Below are 20503 nucleotides of genomic sequence, written 5' to 3'. Positions count from 1 at the left end.
TATCCTCTGTGTGGGTGAGGTATCCTCTGTGGGGGACAAGTATCCTCTTTGGGGGGATAGGTATCCTCTGTATGTGGACAGGTATCCTCTTTGTGGGGACAGGTATCCTTTTTGTGGGGACAGGTATCCTCTGTATGTGGACAGGTATCCTCTCTATGTGGACAGGTATCCTCTTTGTGGGGACAGGTATCCTCTGTGTGAGGACAGGTATCCTCTTTGTGGGGACAGGTATCCTCTGTGTGGGGACAGGTATCCTCTGTGTGGGGACAGGTATCCTCTGTGTGGGAACAGGTCTACTTATTGTGGGGACAGGTATCCTCTGTATGTGGAAAGGAACCCTCTTTGTGGGGACAGGTATCCTCTGGAGACAGGTATCCTCTGTGTGGGGACAGGTATCATCTGTGGGGGACAGGTATCCTCTTTGGGGGATAGGTATCCTCTATATGTGGACGGGTATCCTCTTTGTGGGGACAGGAATCCTCTGTGGGGTGACAGGTATCCTCCTGGGACAGGTATCCTCTGTATGTGGACAGGTATCCTCTATGTGGGGACAAGTATCCTCTGTGGGGGGACAGGTATCCTCTGGGAACAGGTATTGTCTGTATGTGGGCAGGTATCCTCTTTGTGGGGACAGGTATCCTCTGTGGGGAGACAGGTATCCTCCGGGGATAGGTGTCCTCTGTATGTGGACAGGTATACTCTTTGTGGGGACAGGTATCCTCTGTGGGGGGACAGGTAACCCTCAGGGACAGGTATCCTCTGTGTGGGAACAGGTATCCTCTTTGTGGGGACAGGTATCCTCTGTGGGGAACAGGTATCCTCCAGGGACAGGTATCCTCTGTGTGGGGACAGGTATCCTCTTTTTGGGGACATGTATTCTCTGTGTGGGGACATGTATCCTCTGTGTGGGGACATGTATCCTCTGTGTGGGGATATGTATCATCTGTGTGGGGATAGGTATCCTCTGTGTGGGGGAGGTATCCTCTGGGAGACAGGTATCCTCTTTGTGGGGATAGGTATCCTTTGTATGTGGACAGGTATCCTCTTTGTGGGGACAGGTATCCTTTTTGCAGGGACAGATGTCCTCCCGGGACAAGGATCCTCTTTATGTTGAAAGGTATCCTCTTTGTGGTGGCAGGTATCCTCTTTGGGGGGACAGGTATCCTCCGGGGACTGGTATTCTCTGTATGTGAACTGGTATCCTCTTTGTGGGGACAGGTATCCTCTATGGGGGGACAGCTATCCTCCAGGGACAGGTATCCTCTGTGTGGGGACAGGTGTCCTCTTTGTGGGGGCAGGTATCCTCTATGGGGAGACAGGTATCCTCCGGGGACAGGTATCCTCTTTGTGGGGACAGGTATCCTCTGTATGTAGACAGGTATCCTCTCTGGGGGGACAGGTATCCTCCGGGGACAGGTATCCTCTGTATGTGGACAGGTGTACTCTTTGTGGGGACAAGTATCCTCTGTGGGGGGACAGGTCACCCCCAGGGACAGGTATCCTCTGTGCGGGAACAGGTATCCTCTTTGTGGGGACAGGTATCCTCTGTGGGGGGACAGGTATCCTCTGTGGGGGACAGGTATCCTCTGGCGACAGGTATCCTCTGTGTGGGGACAGGTATCCTCTTTGTAGGGACAGGTATCCTCTGTTTGGGGACAGGTATACTCTTCGTGGGGACAGGTATACTCTTTGTGGGGACAGGTATCCTCTGTTGGGCAACATTTATCCTCCAGGGATAGGTATCCTCTGTGTGGGTACAGGTATCCTCTTTGTAGGGCAGGTATCCTCTGTGGGGGGACAGGTATCCTCTGGAGACAGGTATCCTCTGTGTGGGGGCAGGTATCCTCTGTGGGGGACAGGTATCCTCTTTGTGGGGATAGGTATCCTCTATATGTGGACAGGTATCCTCTTTGTGGGGACAGGTATCCTCTGTGGGGGACAGGTATCCGGGGACAGGTATCCTCTGTGTGGAGAGAGATATTCTCTTTGTGGGGACAGATATGCTCTTTGTGGGGACAGATATCCTCATTGTGGGGACAGGTATCCTCTGTGTGGGGATAGGTATCCTTTGTGTGGGGATACGTATCCTCTGTGTGGGGACAGGTATACTCTTCATGGGGTCAGGTGTCCTCTTTGTGGGGACAGGTATCCTCTGTAGCTGGACAGGTATCCTCCGGGGACAGGAATCCTCTGTGTGGGGAAAGGTACCCTCTCTATGGGGACAGGTGTCCTCTGTTTGGGAACAGGTATCTTCTGTATGGGGACAGGTATTCTCTGTGTGCGGATAGGTATCCTTTGTGTGGGGACAGGTATACTCTTTGTGGGGACAGGTATACTCGTTGTGGGGACAGGTATACTCTTTGTGGGGACAGGTATCCTCTGTGGGGGGACAGGTATCCTCCGGGGACAGGTGTCATCCGTGTGGGGACAGGTATCCTCTTTGTGGGGAAAGGTTTCCTCGGTGGGGGACATGTATCCTCTTTTCGGGGATAGGTATCCTCTGTATGTGGAAAGGTATCCTCTTTGTGGGGACAGGTATCCTCTGTGGGAGGACAGGTATCCTCCGTATGTGGACAGGTGATCTTTATGTGGGGACAGGTATCCTATGTGGGGGACATGTATCCTCTGTGTGAGGACAGGTATCCTCTTTGTGGGGACAGGTATCCTCTGTGGGGGGACAGGTATTCTCTGGAGACGGGTATCCTCTGTATATGGACATGTATCCTCTTTGTGGGGACAGGTATTCTCTGTGGGGGGACAGGTATACTCCAGGGACAGGTATCCTCTGTGTGGGGACAGGTATCCTCTTTGTGGGCACAGGTATTCTCTGTGGGGGGACAGGTATCCTCTGGAGACAGGTATCATCTGTGTGGGGACAGGTATCCTCTGTGGGGGACAGGTATCCTCTTTGTGGGGATAGGTATCCTCTATACGTGGAGAGGTATCCTCTTTATGGAGACAGGAATCCTCTGTGGGGGACAGTTATCCTCTGTATGTGGGGACAGGTATCCTCTATGTGGGGACAGGTATCCTCTGTGGGGGGTCAGGTATCCTCTTTGTGGGGACAGGTATCCTCTTTGTGGGGACAGGTATCCTCTTTGTGGGGACAGGTATGCTCTGTGGGGAGACAGGTATACTCTAAGGACAGGTATCATCTGTGTGGGGACAGGTTTCCTCTTTGTGGGGACAGGTATCCTCTGTGGGGGACATGTATCCTTTTTGCGGGGATAGGTATCCTCTGTATGTGGAAAGGTATCCTCTTTGTGGGGACAGGTATCCTCTGTGGGAGGACAGGTATCCTCCGTATGTGGACAGGTATCCTCTATGTGGAGACAGGTATCCTCTGTTGGGGGACATGTATCCTCTGTGTGAGGACAGGTATACTCTGTGTGAGGACAGGTAAACTCTTTGTGGGGACAGGTATCCTATGTGGGGAGACAGGTATCCTCTATATGTGGACTGGTATCCTCTTTGTGGGGACAAGTATCCTCTGTGGGGGAACAGGTAACCCCCAGGGACAGGTTTCCTCTGTGTGGGAATAGGTATCCTCTTTGTGGGGACAGGTATCCTCTATATGTGGACTGGTATCCTCCAGGGACAGGCATCCTCCCTATGTGGACAGGTATCCTCTATGTGGAGACAGGTACCCTCTGTTGGGGGGACATGTATCCTCTGTGTGGGGACAGGTATCCTCTTTGTGGGGACAGGTATCCTCTGTGGGAGGACAAGTACCCTCTGGGGACAGATATCCTCTTTGTGGGGACAGGTATCCTCTGTGTGGGGACAGGTATCCTCTGTGTGGGGATAGGTATCCTCTCTGTGGGGACAGGTATACTCTTTGTGTGGACAGGTATACTCTTTGTGGGGACAGGTATCCTCTGTGTGGGGACTGCTATCATCTGTGGGGGGACAGGTATCCTCTTTGGGGGGATATGTATCCTCCGTATGTGGACAGGTGATCTTTATGTGGGGACAGGTATCCTATGTGGGGGACATGTATCCTCTGTGTGAGGACAGGTATCCTCTTTGTGGGGACAGGTATCCTCTGTGGGGGGACAGGTATTCTCTGGAGACGGGTATCCTCTGTATATGGACATGTATCCTCTTTGTGGGGACAGGTATTCTCTGTGGGGGGACAGGTATACTCCAGGGACAGGTATCCTCTGTGTGGGGACAGGTATCCTCTTTGTGGGCACAGGTATTCTCTGTGGGGGGACAGGTATCCTCTGGAGACAGGTATCATCTGTGTGGGGACAGGTATCCTCTGTGGGGGACAGGTATCCTCTTTGTGGGGATAGGTATCCTCTATACGTGGAGAGGTATCCTCTTTATGGAGACAGGAATCCTCTGTGGGGGACAGTTATCCTCTGTATGTGGGGACAGGTATCCTCTATGTGGGGACAGGTATCCTCTGTGGGGGGTCAGGTATCCTCTTTGTGGGGACAGGTATCCTCTTTGTGGGGACAGGTATCCTCTTTGTGGGGACAGGTATGCTCTGTGGGGAGACAGGTATACTCTAAGGACAGGTATCATCTGTGTGGGGACAGGTTTCCTCTTTGTGGGGACAGGTATCCTCTGTGGGGGACATGTATCCTTTTTGCGGGGATAGGTATCCTCTGTATGTGGAAAGGTATCCTCTTTGTGGGGACAGGTATCCTCTGTGGGAGGACAGGTATCCTCCGTATGTGGACAGGTATCCTCTATGTGGAGACAGGTATCCTCTGTTGGGGGACATGTATCCTCTGTGTGAGGACAGGTATACTCTGTGTGAGGACAGGTAAACTCTTTGTGGGGACAGGTATCCTATGTGGGGAGACAGGTATCCTCTATATGTGGACTGGTATCCTCTTTGTGGGGACAAGTATCCTCTGTGGGGGAACAGGTAACCCCCAGGGACAGGTTTCCTCTGTGTGGGAATAGGTATCCTCTTTGTGGGGACAGGTATCCTCTATATGTGGACTGGTATCCTCCAGGGACAGGCATCCTCCCTATGTGGACAGGTATCCTCTATGTGGAGACAGGTATCCTCTGTTGGGGGGACATGTATCCTCTGTGTGGGGACAGGTATCCTCTTTGTGGGGACAGGTATCCTCTGTGGGAGGACAAGTACCCTCTGGGGACAGATATCCTCTTCGTGGGGACAGGTATCCTCTGTGTGGGGACAGGTATCCTCTGTGTGGGGATAGGTATCCTCTCTGTGGGGACAGGTATACTCTTTGTGTGGACAGGTATACTCTTTGTGGGGACAGGTATCCTCTGTGTGGGGACTGCTATCATCTGTGGGGGGACAGGTATCCTCTTTGGGGGGATATGTATCCTCTATATGTGGACAGGTATCCTCTTTGTGGGGACAGGAATCCTCTGTGGGGGGACAGGTATCCTCCTGGGACAGGTATCCTCTGCATCTGGACAGGTATCCTCTGTGGGGGGACAGGTATCCTCTATTTGATGACAGTTATCCTCTTTGTGGGGACAGGTATCTTCTTTGTGGGGACAGGTATCCTCTGTGGGAGGACAGGTATCCTCCGTATGTGGACAGGTGATCTTTATGTGGGGACAGGTATCCTATGTGGGGGACATGTATCCTCTGTGTGAGGACAGGTATCCTCTTTGTGGGGACAGGTATCCTCTGTGGGGGGACAGGTATCCTCTGGAGACGGGTATCCTCTGTATATGGACATGTATCCTCTTTGTGGGGACAGGTATTCTCTGTGGGGGGACAGGTATACTCCAGGGACAGGTATCCTCTGTGTGGGGACAGGTATCCTCTTTGTGGGCACAGGTATTCTCTGTGGGGGGACAGGTATCCTCTGGAGACAGGTATCATCTGTGTGGGGACAGGTATCCTCTGTGGGGGACAGGTATCCTCTTTGTGGGGATAGGTATTTGTGGGGATAGGTATCCTCTATACGTGGAGAGGTATCCTCTTTATGGAGACAGGAATCCTCTGTGGGGGACAGTTATCCTCTGTATGTGGGGACAGGTATCCTCTATGTGGGGACAGGTATCCTCTGTGGGGGGTCAGGTATCCTCTGTGTGAGGACAGGTATCCTCTTTGTGGGGACAGGTATCCTCTTTGTGGGGACAGGTATGCTCTGTGGGGAGACAGGTATACTCTAAGGACAGGTATCATCTGTGTGGGGACAGGTTTCCTCTTTGTGGGGACAGGTATCCTCTGTGGGGGACATGTATCCTTTTTGCGGGGATAGGTATCCTCTGTATGTGGAAAGGTATCCTCTTTGTGGGGACAGGTATCCTCTGTGAGAGGACAGGTATCCTCCGTATGTGGACAGGTATCCTCTATGTGGAGACAGGTATCCTCTGTTGGGGGACATGTATCCTCTGTGTGAGGACAGGTATACTCTGTGTGAGGACAGGTATACTCTTTGTGGGGACAGGTATCCTATGTGGGGAGACAGGTATCCTCTATATGTGGACTGGTATCCTCTTTGTGGGGACAAGTATCCTCTGTGGGGGAACAGGTAACGCCCAGGGACAGGTTTCCTCTGTGTGGGAATAGGTATCCTCTTTGTGGGGACAGGTATCCTCTATATGTGGACTGGTATCCTCCAGGGACAGGCATCCTCCCTATGTGGACAGGTATCCTCTATGTGGAGACAGGTATCCTCTGTTGGGGGGACATGTATCCTCTGTGTGGGGACAGGTATCCTCTTTGTGGGGACAGGTATCCTCTGTGGGAGGACAAGTACCCTCTGGGGACAGATATCCTCTTCGTGGGGACAGGTATCCTCTGTGTGGGGACAGGTATCCTCTGTGTGGGGATAGGTATCCTCTCTGTGGGGACAGGTATACTCTTTGTGTGGACAGGTATACTCTTTGTGGGGACAGGTATCCTCTGTGTGGGGACTGCTATCATCTGTGGGGGGACAGGTATCCTCTTTGGGGGGATATGTATCCTCTATATGTGGACAGGTATCCTCTTTGTGGGGACAGGAATCCTCTGTGGGGGGACAGGTATCCTCCTGGGACAGGTATCCTCTGCATCTGGACAGGTATCCTCTGTGGGGGGACAGGTATCCTCTATTTGATGACAGTTATCCTCTTTGTGGGGACAGGTATCTTCTTTGTGTGGACAGGTATCCTCTGTGGGGGGACAGGTATCCTCTGGGGACAGGTATCCTCTGTGTGGGGGGACAGTTATCATCGACGGAGGGACAGGTATCCTCCGGGGACAGGTATGCTCTCTGTGGGGACAGGTATCCTCTTTGTGGGGACAGGTATACTCTGTGAGGGACAGGTATCGTCTTTGTGGGGATATGTATCCTCTGTGTGTGGACAGGTATCCTCTTTGTGGGAACAGGTATCCTCTTTGTGGGGACAGGTATCCTCTGTGGGGGGACAGGCATCCTCCAGGGACAGGTATTGTCTGTATGTGGACAGGTATCCTCTTTGTGGGGACAGGTATCCTCTGTGGGGGGACAGGTATCCTCTGTGGGGGGACAGGTAACCCCCAGGGACAGGAATCCTCTGTGTGGAAACAGGTATCCTCGTTGTGTGGACAGGTATCCACTGTGGGGGACAGGAATCCTCCGGGGACAGGTATCCTCTGTGTGGGGACAGGTATCCTCTTTTTGGGGAAATGTATCCTCTCTGTGGGGACATGTATCCTCTGTGTCGGGATAGGTATCCTCTGTGTGGGGGAGGTATCCTCTGTGGGAGACAGGTATCCTCTTTGTGGGGATAGGTATCCTCTGTATGTGGAGATGTATCCTCTTTATGGAGACAGGAATCCTCTGTGGGGGACAGGTATCCTCTGTATGTGGGGACAGGTATCCTCTATGTGGGGACAGGTATCCTCTGTGGGTGGACAGGTATCCTCTGTGTGAGGACAGGTATCCTCTTTGTGGGGACAGGTATCCTCTTTGTGGGGACAGGTATGCTCTGTGGGGAGACAGGTATACTCTAGGGACAGGTATCATCTGTGTGGGGACAGGTTTCCTCTTTGTGGGGACAGGTATCCTCTGTGGGGGACATGTATCCTTTTTGCGGGGATAGGTATCCTCTGTATGTGGAAAGGTATCCTCTTTGTGGGGACAGGTATCCTCTGTGGGAGGACAGGTATCCTCCGTATGTGGACAGGTATCCTCTATGTGGAGACAGGTATCCTCTGTTGGGGGACATGTATCCTCTGTGTGAGGACAGGTATCCTCTTTGTGGGGACAGGTATCCTATGTGGGGAGACAGGTATCCTCTGGGGACAGGTATCCTCTATATGTGGACTGGTATCCTCTTTGTGGGGACAAGTATCCTCTGTGGGGAACAGGTAACCCCCAGGGACAGGTTTCCTCTGTGTGGGAATAGGTATCCTCTTTGTGGAGACAGGTATCCTCTATATGTGGACTGGTATCCTCCAGGGACAGGTATCCTCCCTATGTGGACAGGTATCCTCTATGTGGAGACAGGTATCCTCTGTTGGGGGGACATGTATCCTCTGTGTGGGGACAGGTATCCTCTTTGTGGGGACAAGTATCCTCTGTGGGGGGACAAGTACCCTCTGGGGACAGATATCCTCTTCGTGGGGACAGGTATCCTCTGTGTGGGGACAGGTATCCTCTGTGTGGGGATAGGTATCCTCTCTGTGGGGACAGGTATACTCTTTGTGTGGACAGGTATACTCTTTGTGGGGACAGGTATCCTCTGTGGGAGGACAGGTATCCACCGTATGTGGACAGGTATCCTCTATGTGGAGACAGGTATCCTCTGTTGGGGGGACATATATCCTCTGTGTGAGGACAGGTATCCTCTTTGTGGGGACAGGTATCCTATGTGGGGGGACAGGTATCCTCTATATGTGGACTGATATCCTCTTTGTGGGACAGGTATCCTCTGTGGGGGGACAGGTATCCTCCGGGGACAGGTTTCCTCTGTATGTGGACTGATATCCTCTTTGTGGGGACAGGTTTCCTCTGTGGGGGATCAGGAAACCCCCAGGGACAGGTTTCCTCTGAGTGGGAACAGGTATCCTCTTTTTGGGGACAGGTATCTTCTGTGGGGGACAGGTATCCTCTGTGGGGGACAGGTATCCTCCAGGGACAGGTACCCTCTGAATGGGGACAGGTACCCTCTGTGTGGGGACAGGTATCCTCTGTGTGGGGACAGGTATCCTCTGTGTGGGGATAGGTATCCTCTGTGTGGGGATAAGTATCCTCTGCATGTGGACAGGTATCCTCTTTGTGGGGACAGGTATCCTCTTTGTGGGGACAGGTATCCTCTGTGGGGGGACAGGTATCCTCCGGGGACAGGTATCCTCTGTATGTGGACAGGTATACTCTTTGTGGGGGCAGGTATCCTCTGTGGGGGACAGGTATCCTCTGGGGACAGGTATCCTCTGTATGTGAACAGGTATACTCTTTGTGGGGATAGGTATTCTCTGTGGGGGGACAGGTAACCCCCAGGGACAGGTATCCTCTGTGTGGGAACAGGTATCCTCTTTGTGGGGACAGGTATCCTCTGTGGGGGACAGGTATCCTCTGGGGACAGATATCCTCTGTGTGGGACAGGTATCTTCTTTGTGGGGACAGGTATCCTCTGTGTGAGGTAGGTAACCTCTGTGTGGAGATAGGTATCCTCTGAGTGGGGACAGGTATACTCTTTGTGGGGACAGGTATACTCTTTTTGGGGACAGGTATCCTCTGTGGGGGGACATTTATCATCCAGGGACAGGTATCCTATGTGTGGGGACAGGTATCCTCTTTGACGGGACAGGTATCCTCTGTGGGGGACAGGTATCCTCTTTGTGGGCATAGATATCCTCTGTATGTGGACAGGTATCTTCTTTGTGGGGACAGGTATCCTCTGTGGGGGGACAGGTATCCTCTGTATATGGACAGGTATCCTCTGTATGTGGACAGCTATCCTCTTTGTGTGGGAAGGTATCCTCTGTGGGGGGACAGGTTACCTCCTGGGACAGATATCCTCTGTGTGGGTGAGGTATCCTCTCTGGGGGACAGGTATCCTCTTTGTGGGGATAGGTATCCTCTGTATGTGGACAGGTATCCTCTTTGTGGGGACAGGTATCTTTTTTGTGGGGACAGGTATCCTCCCGGGACAGGTATCCTCTGTATGTGGACAGGTATCCTCTTTGTGGTGACAGGTATCCTCTGTGGGGGGATAGGTATCGTCCGGGGACTGGTATTCTCTGTATGTGGACAGGTATCCTCTTTCTGGGGACAGGTATCCTCTGTGGGGGGACAGGTATTCTCTGTGTGGGGACAGGTATACTCTTTGTGGGGACAGGTATCCTCCGGGGACAGGTATCCTCTTTGTGGGGACAGGTATCCTCTTTGTGGGGACAGGTATCCTCTGTGTGGGGACTGGTATCCTCTGTGTGGGGATTGGTATTCTCTCTGTGGGGACAGGTATACTCTTTGTGGGGATAGGTATACTTTTTGTGGGGACAGGTATCCTCTGTGGGGGGGACATATATCATCTGTGTGGGGACAGGTGTTCTCTTTGTGGGGACAGGTATCCTCTGGGGGGACATGTATCCTGTTACCGGGGATAGTTATCCTCTGTATGTGGAAAGGTATCCTCTTTGTGGGGACAGGTATCCTCTGTGGGAGGACAGGTATCCACCGTATGTGGACAGGTATCCTCTATGTGGAGACAGGTATCCTCTGTTGGGGGGACATATATCCTCTGTGTGAGGACAGGTATCCTCTTTGTGGGGACAGGTATCCTATGTGGGGGGACAGGTATCCTCTATATGTGGACTGATATCCTCTTTGTGGGACAGGTATCCTCTGTGGGGGGACAGGTATCCTCCGGGGACAGGTTTCCTCTGTATGTGGACTGATATCCTCTTTGTGGGGACAGGTTTCCTCTGTGGGGGATCAGGAAACCCCCAGGGACAGGTTTCCTCTGAGTGGGAACAGGTATCCTCTTTTTGGGGACAGGTATCTTCTGTGGGGGACAGGTATCCTCTGTGGGGGACAGGTATCCTCCAGGGACAGGTATCCTCTGAATGGGGACAGGTACCCTCTTTGTGGGGACAGGTATCCTCTATGTGGGGACAGGTTACCTCCTGGGACAGATATCCTCTGTGTGGGTGAGGTATCCTCTCTGGGGGACAGGTATCCTCTTTGTGGGGATAGGTATCCTCTGTATGTGGACAGGTATCCTCTTTGTGGGGACAGGTATCTTTTTTGTGGGGACAGGTATCCTCCCGGGACAGGTATCCTCTGTATGTGGACAGGTATCCTCTTTGTGGTGACAGGTATCCTCTGTGGGGGGATAGGTATCGTCCGGGGACTGGTATTCTCTGTATGTGGACAGGTATCCTCTTTCTGGGGACAGGTATTCTCTGTGTGGGGACAGGTATACTCTTTGTGGGGACAGGTATCCTCCGGGGACAGGTATCCTCTTTGTGGGGACAGGTATCCTCTTTGTGGGGACAGGTATCCTCTGTGTGGGGACTGGTATCCTCTGTGTGGGGATAGGTATTCTCTCTGTGGGGACAGGTATACTCTTTGTGGGGATAGGTATACTTTTTGTGGGGACAGGTATCCTCTGTGGGGGGGACATATATCATCTGTGTGGGGACAGGTGTTCTCTTTGTGGGGACAGGTATCCTCTGGGGGGACATGTATCCTGTTTGCGGGGATAGTTATCCTCTGTATGTGGAAAGGTATCCTCTTTGTGGGGACAGGTATCCTCTGTGGGAGGACAGGTATCCACCGTATGTGGACAGGTATCCTCTATGTGGAGACAGGTATCCTCTGTTGGGGGGACATATATCCTCTGTGTGAGGACAGGTATCCTCTTTGTGGGGACAGGTATCCTATGTGGGGGGACAGGTATCCTCTATATGTGGACTGATATCCTCTTTGTGGGACAGGTATCCTCTGTGGGGGGACAGGTATCCTCCGGGGACAGGTTTCCTCTGTATGTGGACTGATATCCTCTTTGTGGGGACAGGTTTCCTCTGTGGGGGATCAGGAAACCCCCAGGGACAGGTTTCCTCTGAGTGGGAACAGGTATCCTCTTTTTGGGGACAGGTATCTTCTGTGGGGGACAGATATCCTCTTCGTGGGGACAGGTATCCTCTGTGTGGGGACAGGTATCCTCTGTGTGGGGATAGGTATCCTCTCTGTGGGGACAGGTATACTCTTTGTGTGGACAGGTATACTCTTTGTGGGGACAGGTATCCTCTGTGTGGGGACTGCTATCATCTGTGGGGGGACAGGTATCCTCTTTGGGGGGATATGTATCCTCTATATGTGGACAGGTATCCTCTTTGTGGGGACAGGAATCCTCTGTGGGGGGACAGGTATCCTCCTGGGACAGGTATCCTCTGCATCTGGACAGGTATCCTCTGTGGGGGGACAGGTATCCTCTATTTGATGACAGTTATCCTCTTTGTGGGGACAGGTATCTTCTTTGTGTGGACAGGTATCCTCTGTGGGGGGACAGGTATCCTCTGGGGACAGGTATCCTCTGTGTGGGGGGACAGTTATCATCGACGGAGGGACAGGTATCCTCCGGGGACAGGTATGCTCTCTGTGGGGACAGGTATCCTCTTTGTGGGGACAGGTATACTCTGTGAGGGACAGGTATCGTCTTTGTGGGGATATGTATCCTCTGTGTGTGGACAGGTATCCTCTTTGTGGGAACAGGTATCCTCTTTGTGGGGACAGGTATCCTCTGTGGGGGGACAGGCATCCTCCAGGGACAGGTATTGTCTGTATGTGGACAGGTATCCTCTTTGTGGGGACAGGTATCCTCTGTGGGGGGACAGGTATCCTCTGTGGGGGGACAGGTAACCCCCAGGGACAGGAATCCTCTGTGTGGAAACAGGTATCCTCGTTGTGTGGACAGGTATCCACTGTGGGGGACAGGAATCCTCCGGGGACAGGTATCCTCTGTGTGGGGACAGGTATCCTCTTTTTGGGGAAATGTATCCTCTCTGTGGGGACATGTATCCTCTGTGTCGGGATAGGTATCCTCTGTGTGGGGGAGGTATCCTCTGTGGGAGACAGGTATCCTCTTTGTGGGGATAGGTATCCTCTGTATGTGGAGATGTATCCTCTTTATGGAGACAGGAATCCTCTGTGGGGGACAGGTATCCTCTGTATGTGGGGACAGGTATCCTCTATGTGGGGACAGGTATCCTCTGTGGGTGGACAGGTATCCTCTGTGTGAGGACAGGTATCCTCTTTGTGGGGACAGGTATCCTCTTTGTGGGGACAGGTATGCTCTGTGGGGAGACAGGTATACTCTAGGGACAGGTATCATCTGTGTGGGGACAGGTTTCCTCTTTGTGGGGACAGGTATCCTCTGTGGGGGACATGTATCCTTTTTGCGGGGATAGGTATCCTCTGTATGTGGAAAGGTATCCTCTTTGTGGGGACAGGTATCCTCTGTGGGAGGACAGGTATCCTCCGTATGTGGACAGGTATCCTCTATGTGGAGACAGGTATCCTCTGTTGGGGGACATGTATCCTCTGTGTGAGGACAGGTATCCTCTTTGTGGGGACAGGTATCCTATGTGGGGAGACAGGTATCCTCTGGGGACAGGTATCCTCTATATGTGGACTGGTATCCTCTTTGTGGGGACAAGTATCCTCTGTGGGGAACAGGTAACCCCCAGGGACAGGTTTCCTCTGTGTGGGAATAGGTATCCTCTTTGTGGAGACAGGTATCCTCTATATGTGGACTGGTATCCTCCAGGGACAGGTATCCTCCCTATGTGGACAGGTATCCTCTATGTGGAGACAGGTATCCTCTGTTGGGGGGACATGTATCCTCTGTGTGGGGACAGGTATCCTCTTTGTGGGGACAAGTATCCTCTGTGGGGGGACAAGTACCCTCTGGGGACAGATATCCTCTTCGTGGGGACAGGTATCCTCTGTGTGGGGACAGGTATCCTCTGTGTGGGGATAGGTATCCTCTCTGTGGGGACAGGTATACTCTTTGTGTGGACAGGTATACTCTTTGTGGGGACAGGTATCCTCTGTGGGAGGACAGGTATCCACCGTATGTGGACAGGTATCCTCTATGTGGAGACAGGTATCCTCTGTTGGGGGGACATATATCCTCTGTGTGAGGACAGGTATCCTCTTTGTGGGGACAGGTATCCTATGTGGGGGGACAGGTATCCTCTATATGTGGACTGATATCCTCTTTGTGGGACAGGTATCCTCTGTGGGGGGACAGGTATCCTCCGGGGACAGGTTTCCTCTGTATGTGGACTGATATCCTCTTTGTGGGGACAGGTTTCCTCTGTGGGGGATCAGGAAACCCCCAGGGACAGGTTTCCTCTGAGTGGGAACAGGTATCCTCTTTTTGGGGACAGGTATCTTCTGTGGGGGACAGGTATCCTCTGTGGGGGACAGGTATCCTCCAGGGACAGGTACCCTCTGAATGGGGACAGGTACCCTCTGTGTGGGGACAGGTATCCTCTGTGTGGGGACAGGTATCCTCTGTGTGGGGATAGGTATCCTCTGTGTGGGGATAAGTATCCTCTGCATGTGGACAGGTATCCTCTTTGTGGGGACAGGTATCCTCTTTGTGGGGACAGGTATCCTCTGTGGGGGGACAGGTATCCTCCGGGGACAGGTATCCTCTGTATGTGGACAGGTATACTCTTTGTGGGGGCAGGTATCCTCTGTGGGGGACAGGTATCCTCTGGGGACAGGTATCCTCTGTATGTGAACAGGTATACTCTTTGTGGGGATAGGTATTCTCTGTGGGGGGACAGGTAACCCCCAGGGACAGGTATCCTCTGTGTGGGAACAGGTATCCTCTTTGTGGGGACAGGTATCCTCTGTGGGGGACAGGTATCCTCTGGGGACAGATATCCTCTGTGTGGGACAGGTATCTTCTTTGTGGGGACAGGTATCCTCTGTGTGAGGTAGGTAACCTCTGTGTGGAGATAGGTATCCTCTGAGTGGGGACAGGTATACTCTTTGTGGGGACAGGTATACTCTTTTTGGGGACAGGTATCCTCTGTGGGGGGACATTTATCATCCAGGGACAGGTATCCTATGTGTGGGGACAGGTATCCTCTTTGACGGGACAGGTATCCTCTGTGGGGGACAGGTATCCTCTTTGTGGGCATAGATATCCTCTGTATGTGGACAGGTATCTTCTTTGTGGGGACAGGTATCCTCTGTGGGGGGACAGGTATCCTCTGTATATGGACAGGTATCCTCTGTATGTGGACAGCTATCCTCTTTGTGTGGGAAGGTATCCTCTGTGGGGGGACAGGTTACCTCCTGGGACAGATATCCTCTGTGTGGGTGAGGTATCCTCTCTGGGGGACAGGTATCCTCTTTGTGGGGATAGGTATCCTCTGTATGTGGACAGGTATCCTCTTTGTGGGGACAGGTATCTTTTTTGTGGGGACAGGTATCCTCCCGGGACAGGTATCCTCTGTATGTGGACAGGTATCCTCTTTGTGGTGACAGGTATCCTCTGTGGGGGGATAGGTATCGTCCGGGGACTGGTATTCTCTGTATGTGGACAGGTATCCTCTTTCTGGGGACAGGTATCCTCTGTGGGGGGACAGGTATTCTCTGTGTGGGGACAGGTATACTCTTTGTGGGGACAGGTATCCTCCGGGGACAGGTATCCTCTTTGTGGGGACAGGTATCCTCTTTGTGGGGACAGGTATCCTCTGTGTGGGGACTGGTATCCTCTGTGTGGGGATTGGTATTCTCTCTGTGGGGACAGGTATACTCTTTGTGGGGATAGGTATACTTTTTGTGGGGACAGGTATCCTCTGTGGGGGGGACATATATCATCTGTGTGGGGACAGGTGTTCTCTTTGTGGGGACAGGTATCCTCTGGGGGGACATGTATCCTGTTACCGGGGATAGTTATCCTCTGTATGTGGAAAGGTATCCTCTTTGTGGGGACAGGTATCCTCTGTGGGAGGACAGGTATCCACCGTATGTGGACAGGTATCCTCTATGTGGAGACAGGTATCCTCTGTTGGGGGGACATATATCCTCTGTGTGAGGACAGGTATCCTCTTTGTGGGGACAGGTATCCTATGTGGGGGGACAGGTATCCTCTATATGTGGACTGATATCCTCTTTGTGGGACAGGTATCCTCTGTGGGGGGACAGGTATCCTCCGGGGACAGGTTTCCTCTGTATGTGGACTGATATCCTCTTTGTGGGGACAGGTTTCCTCTGTGGGGGATCAGGAAACCCCCAGGGACAGGTTTCCTCTGAGTGGGAACAGGTATCCTCTTTTTGGGGACAGGTATCTTCTGTGGGGGACAGGTATCCTCTGTGGGGGACAGGTATCCTCCAGGGACAGGTATCCTCTGAATGGGGACAGGTACCCTCTTTGTGGGGACAGGTATCCTCTATGTGGGGACAGGTTACCTCCTGGGACAGATATCCTCTGTGTGGGTGAGGTATCCTCTCTGGGGGACAGGTATCCTCTTTGTGGGGATAGGTATCCTCTGTATGTGGACAGGTATCCTCTTTGTGGGGACAGGTATCTTTTTTGTGGGGACAGGTATCCTCCCGGGACAGGTATCCTCTGTATGTGGACAGGTATCCTCTTTGTGGTGACAGGTATCCTCTGTGGGGGGATAGGTATCGTCCGGGGACTGGTATTCTCTGTATGTGGACAGGTATCCTCTTTCTGGGGACAGGTATTCTCTGTGTGGGGACAGGTATACTCTTTGTGGGGACAGGTATCCTCCGGGGACAGGTATCCTCTTTGTGGGGACAGGTATCCTCTTTGTGGGGACAGGTATCCTCTGTGTGGGGACTGGTATCCTCTGTGTGGGGATAGGTATTCTCTCTGTGGGGACAGGTATACTCTTTGTGGGGATAGGTATACTTTTTGTGGGGACAGGTATCCTCTGTGGGGGGGACATATATCATCTGTGTGGGGACAGGTGTTCTCTTTGTGGGGACAGGTATCCTCTGGGGGGACATGTATCCTGTTTGCGGGGATAGTTATCCTCTGTATGTGGAAAGGTATCCTCTTTGTGGGGACAGGTATCCTCTGTGGGAGGACAGGTATCCACCGTATGTGGACAGGTATCCTCTATGTGGAGACAGGTATCCTCTGTTGGGGGGACATATATCCTCTGTGTGAGGACAGGTATCCTCTTTGTGGGGACAGGTATCCTATGTGGGGGGACAGGTATCCTCTATATGTGGACTGATATCCTCTTTGTGGGACAGGTATCCTCTGTGGGGGGACAGGTATCCTCCGGGGACAGGTTTCCTCTGTATGTGGACTGATATCCTCTTTGTGGGGACAGGTTTCCTCTGTGGGGGATCAGGAAACCCCCAGGGACAGGTTTCCTCTGAGTGGGAACAGGTATCCTCTTTTTGGGGACAGGTATCTTCTGTGGGGGACAGGTATCCTCTGTGGGGGACAGGTATCCTCCAGGGACAGGTATCCTCTGAATGGGGACAGGTACCCTCTTTGTGGGGACAGGTATCCTCTATGTGGGGACAGGTATCCTCTGTGTGGGGATAGGTATCCTCTGTGTGGGTGAGGTATCCTCTGTGGGGGACAAGTATCCTCTTTGGGGGGATAGGTATCCTCTGTATGTGGACAGGTATCCTCTCTATGTGGACAGGTATCCTCTGTGTGGGGACAGGTATCCTCTGTGTGGGGACAGGTATCCTCTTTGTGGGGACAGGTATCCTCTGTGTGGGGACAGGTATCCTCTGTGTGGGGACAGGTATCCTCTGTGTGGGAACAGGTCTACTTATTGTGGGGACAGGTATCCTCTGTATGTGGAAAGGAACCCTCTTTGTGGGGACAGGTATCCTCTGGAGACAGGTATCCTCTGTGTGGGGACAGGTATCATCTGTGGGGGACAGGTATCCTCTTTGGGGGATAGGTATCCTCTATATGTGGACGGGTATCCTCTTTGTGGGGACAGGAATCCTCTGTGGGGTGACAGGTATCCTCCTGGGACAGGTATCCTCTGTATGTGGACAGGTATCCTCTATGTGGGGACAAGTATCCTCTGTGGGGGGACAGGTATCCTCCGGGAACAGGTATTGTGTGTATGTGGGCAGGTATCCTCTTTGTGGGGACAGGTATCCTCTGAGGGGAGACAGGTATCCTCCGGGGATAGGTGTCCTCTGTATGTGGACAGGTATACTCTTTGTGGGGACAGGTATCCTCTGTGGGGGGACAGGTAACCCTCAGGGACAGGTATCCTCTGTGTGGGAACAGGTATCCTCTTTGTGGGGAACAGGTATCCTCTGTGGGGAACAGGTATCCTCCAGGGACAGGTATCCTCTGTGTGGGGACAGGTATCCTCTTTTTGGGGACATGTATTCTCTGTGTGGGGACATGTATCCTCTGTGTGGGGACATGTATCCTCTGTGTGGGGACATGTATCCTCTGTGTGGGGATATGTATCATCTGTGTGGGGATAGGTATCCTCTGTGTGGGGGAGGTATCCTCTGGGAGACAGGTATCCTCTTTGTGGGGATAGGTATCCTCTGTATGTGGACAGGTATCCTCTTTGTGGGGACAGGTATCCTTTTTGCAGGGACAGATGTCCTCCCGGGACAAGGATCCTCTTTATGTTGAAAGGTATCCTCTTTGTGGTGGCAGGTATCCTCTTTGGGGGGACAGGTATCCTCCGGGGACTGGTATTCTCTGTATGTGAACTGGTATCCTCTTTGTGGGGACAGGTATCCTCTATGGAGGGACAGCTATCCTCCAGGGACAGGTATCCTCTGTGTGGGGACAGGTGTCCTCTTTGTGGGGGCAGGTATCCTCTATGGGGAGACAGGTATCCTCCGGGGACAGGTATCCTCTTTGTGGGGACAGGTATCCTCTGTATGTAGACAGGTATCCTCTGTGGGGGGACAGGTATCCTCCGGGGACAGGTATCCTCTGTATGTGGACAGGTGTACTCTTTGTGTGGACAAGTATCCTCTGTGGGGGGACAGGTCACCCCCAGGGACAGGTATCCTCTGTGCGGGAACAGGTATCCTCTTTGTGGGGACAGGTATCCTCTGTGGGGGGACAGGTATCCTCTGTGGGGGACAGGTATCCTCTGGCGACAGGTATCCTCTGTGTGGGGACAGGTATCCTCTGTGGGGGACAGGTATCCTCTTTGTGGGGATAGGTATCCTCTATATGTGGACAGGTATCCTCTTTGTGGGGACAGGTATCCTCTGTGGGGGACAGGTATTCAGGGACAGGTTTCCTCTGTGTGGGGACAGATATCCTCTGTGTGGGGAAAGATATCCTCTTTGTGGGGACAGGCATCCTCTGTGTGGGGACAGGTATCCTCTGTGTGGGGACAGGTATACTCTTCGTGGGGACAGGTATATTCTTTGTGGGGATAGGTATCCTCTGGGGGGGACATTTATCCTCTGGGGACAGGTATCCTCTGTGTGGGGACAGGTATCCTCTTTGTAGGGACAGGTATCCTCTGTTTGGGGACAGGTATACTCTTCGTGGGGACAGGTATACTCTTTGTGGGGACAGGTATCCTCTGTTGGGCAACATTTATCCTCCGGGGATAGGTATCCTCTGTGTGGGTACAGGTATCCTCTTTGTAGGGCAGGTATCCTCTGTGGGGGGACAGGTATCCTCTGGAGACAGGTATCCTCTGTGTGGGGGCAGGTATCCTCTGTGGGGGACAGGTATCCTCTTTGTGGGGATAGGTATCCTCTATATGTGGACAGGTATCCTCTTTGTGGGGACAGGTATCCTCTGTGGGGGACAGGTATCCGGGGACAGGTATCCTCTGTGTGGAGAGAGATATTCTCTTTGTGGGGACAGATATGCTCTTTGTGGGGACAGATATCCTCATTGTGGGGACAGGTATCCTCTGTGTGGGGATAGGTATCCTTTGTGTGGGGATATGTATCCTCTGTGTGGGGACAGGTATACTCTTCATGGGGTCAGGTGTCCTCTTTGTGGGGACAGGTATCCTCTGTAGCTGGACAGGTATCCTCCGGGGACAGGAATCCTCTGTGTGGGGAAAGGTACCCTCTCTATGGGGACAGGTGTCCTCTGTTTGGGAACAGGTATCTTCTGTATGGGGACAGGTATTCTCTGTGTGCGGATAGGTATCCTCTGTGTGGGGACAGGTATACTCTTTGTGGGGACAGGTATACTCGTTGTGGGGACAGGTATACTCTTTGTGGGGACAGGTATCCTCTGTGGGGGGACAGGTATCCTCCGGGGACAGGTGTCATCCGTGTGGGGACAGGTATCCTCTTTGTGGGGAAAGGTTTCCTCGGTGGGGGACATGTATCCTCTTTTCGGGGATAGGTATCCTCTGTATGTGGAAAGGTATCCTCTTTGTGGGGACAGGTATCCTCTGTGGGAGGACAGGTATCCTCCGTATGTGGACAGGTGATCTTTATGTGGGGACAGGTATCCTCTGTGTGAGGACAGGTATCCTCTGTGTGAGGACAGGTATCCTCTTTGTGGGGACAGGTATCCTCTTTGTGGGGACAGGTATCTTCTGTGGGGGGACAGGTATCCTCTGGAGATGGGTATCCTCTGTATATGGACATATATCTTC

The 20503-nt window shown here is 52.7% G+C and overlaps 1 protein-coding gene across 2 annotated transcripts in view; it reads left to right on the top strand.

The window, feature by feature from the left end:
- LOC146870411 (uncharacterized) overlaps positions 1-20503 on the top strand; it is a 1711658-nt gene that overhangs the window by 369672 nt on the left and 1321483 nt on the right. The window lies entirely within an intron of this gene.

This window comes from Triturus cristatus, chromosome 1_1 (assembly GCF_964204655.1).
Source record: "Triturus cristatus chromosome 1_1, aTriCri1.1, whole genome shotgun sequence".
NCBI lineage: Eukaryota > Metazoa > Chordata > Amphibia > Caudata > Salamandridae > Triturus > Triturus cristatus.
This window is presented reverse-complemented; position numbering and strand designations above follow the sequence as displayed.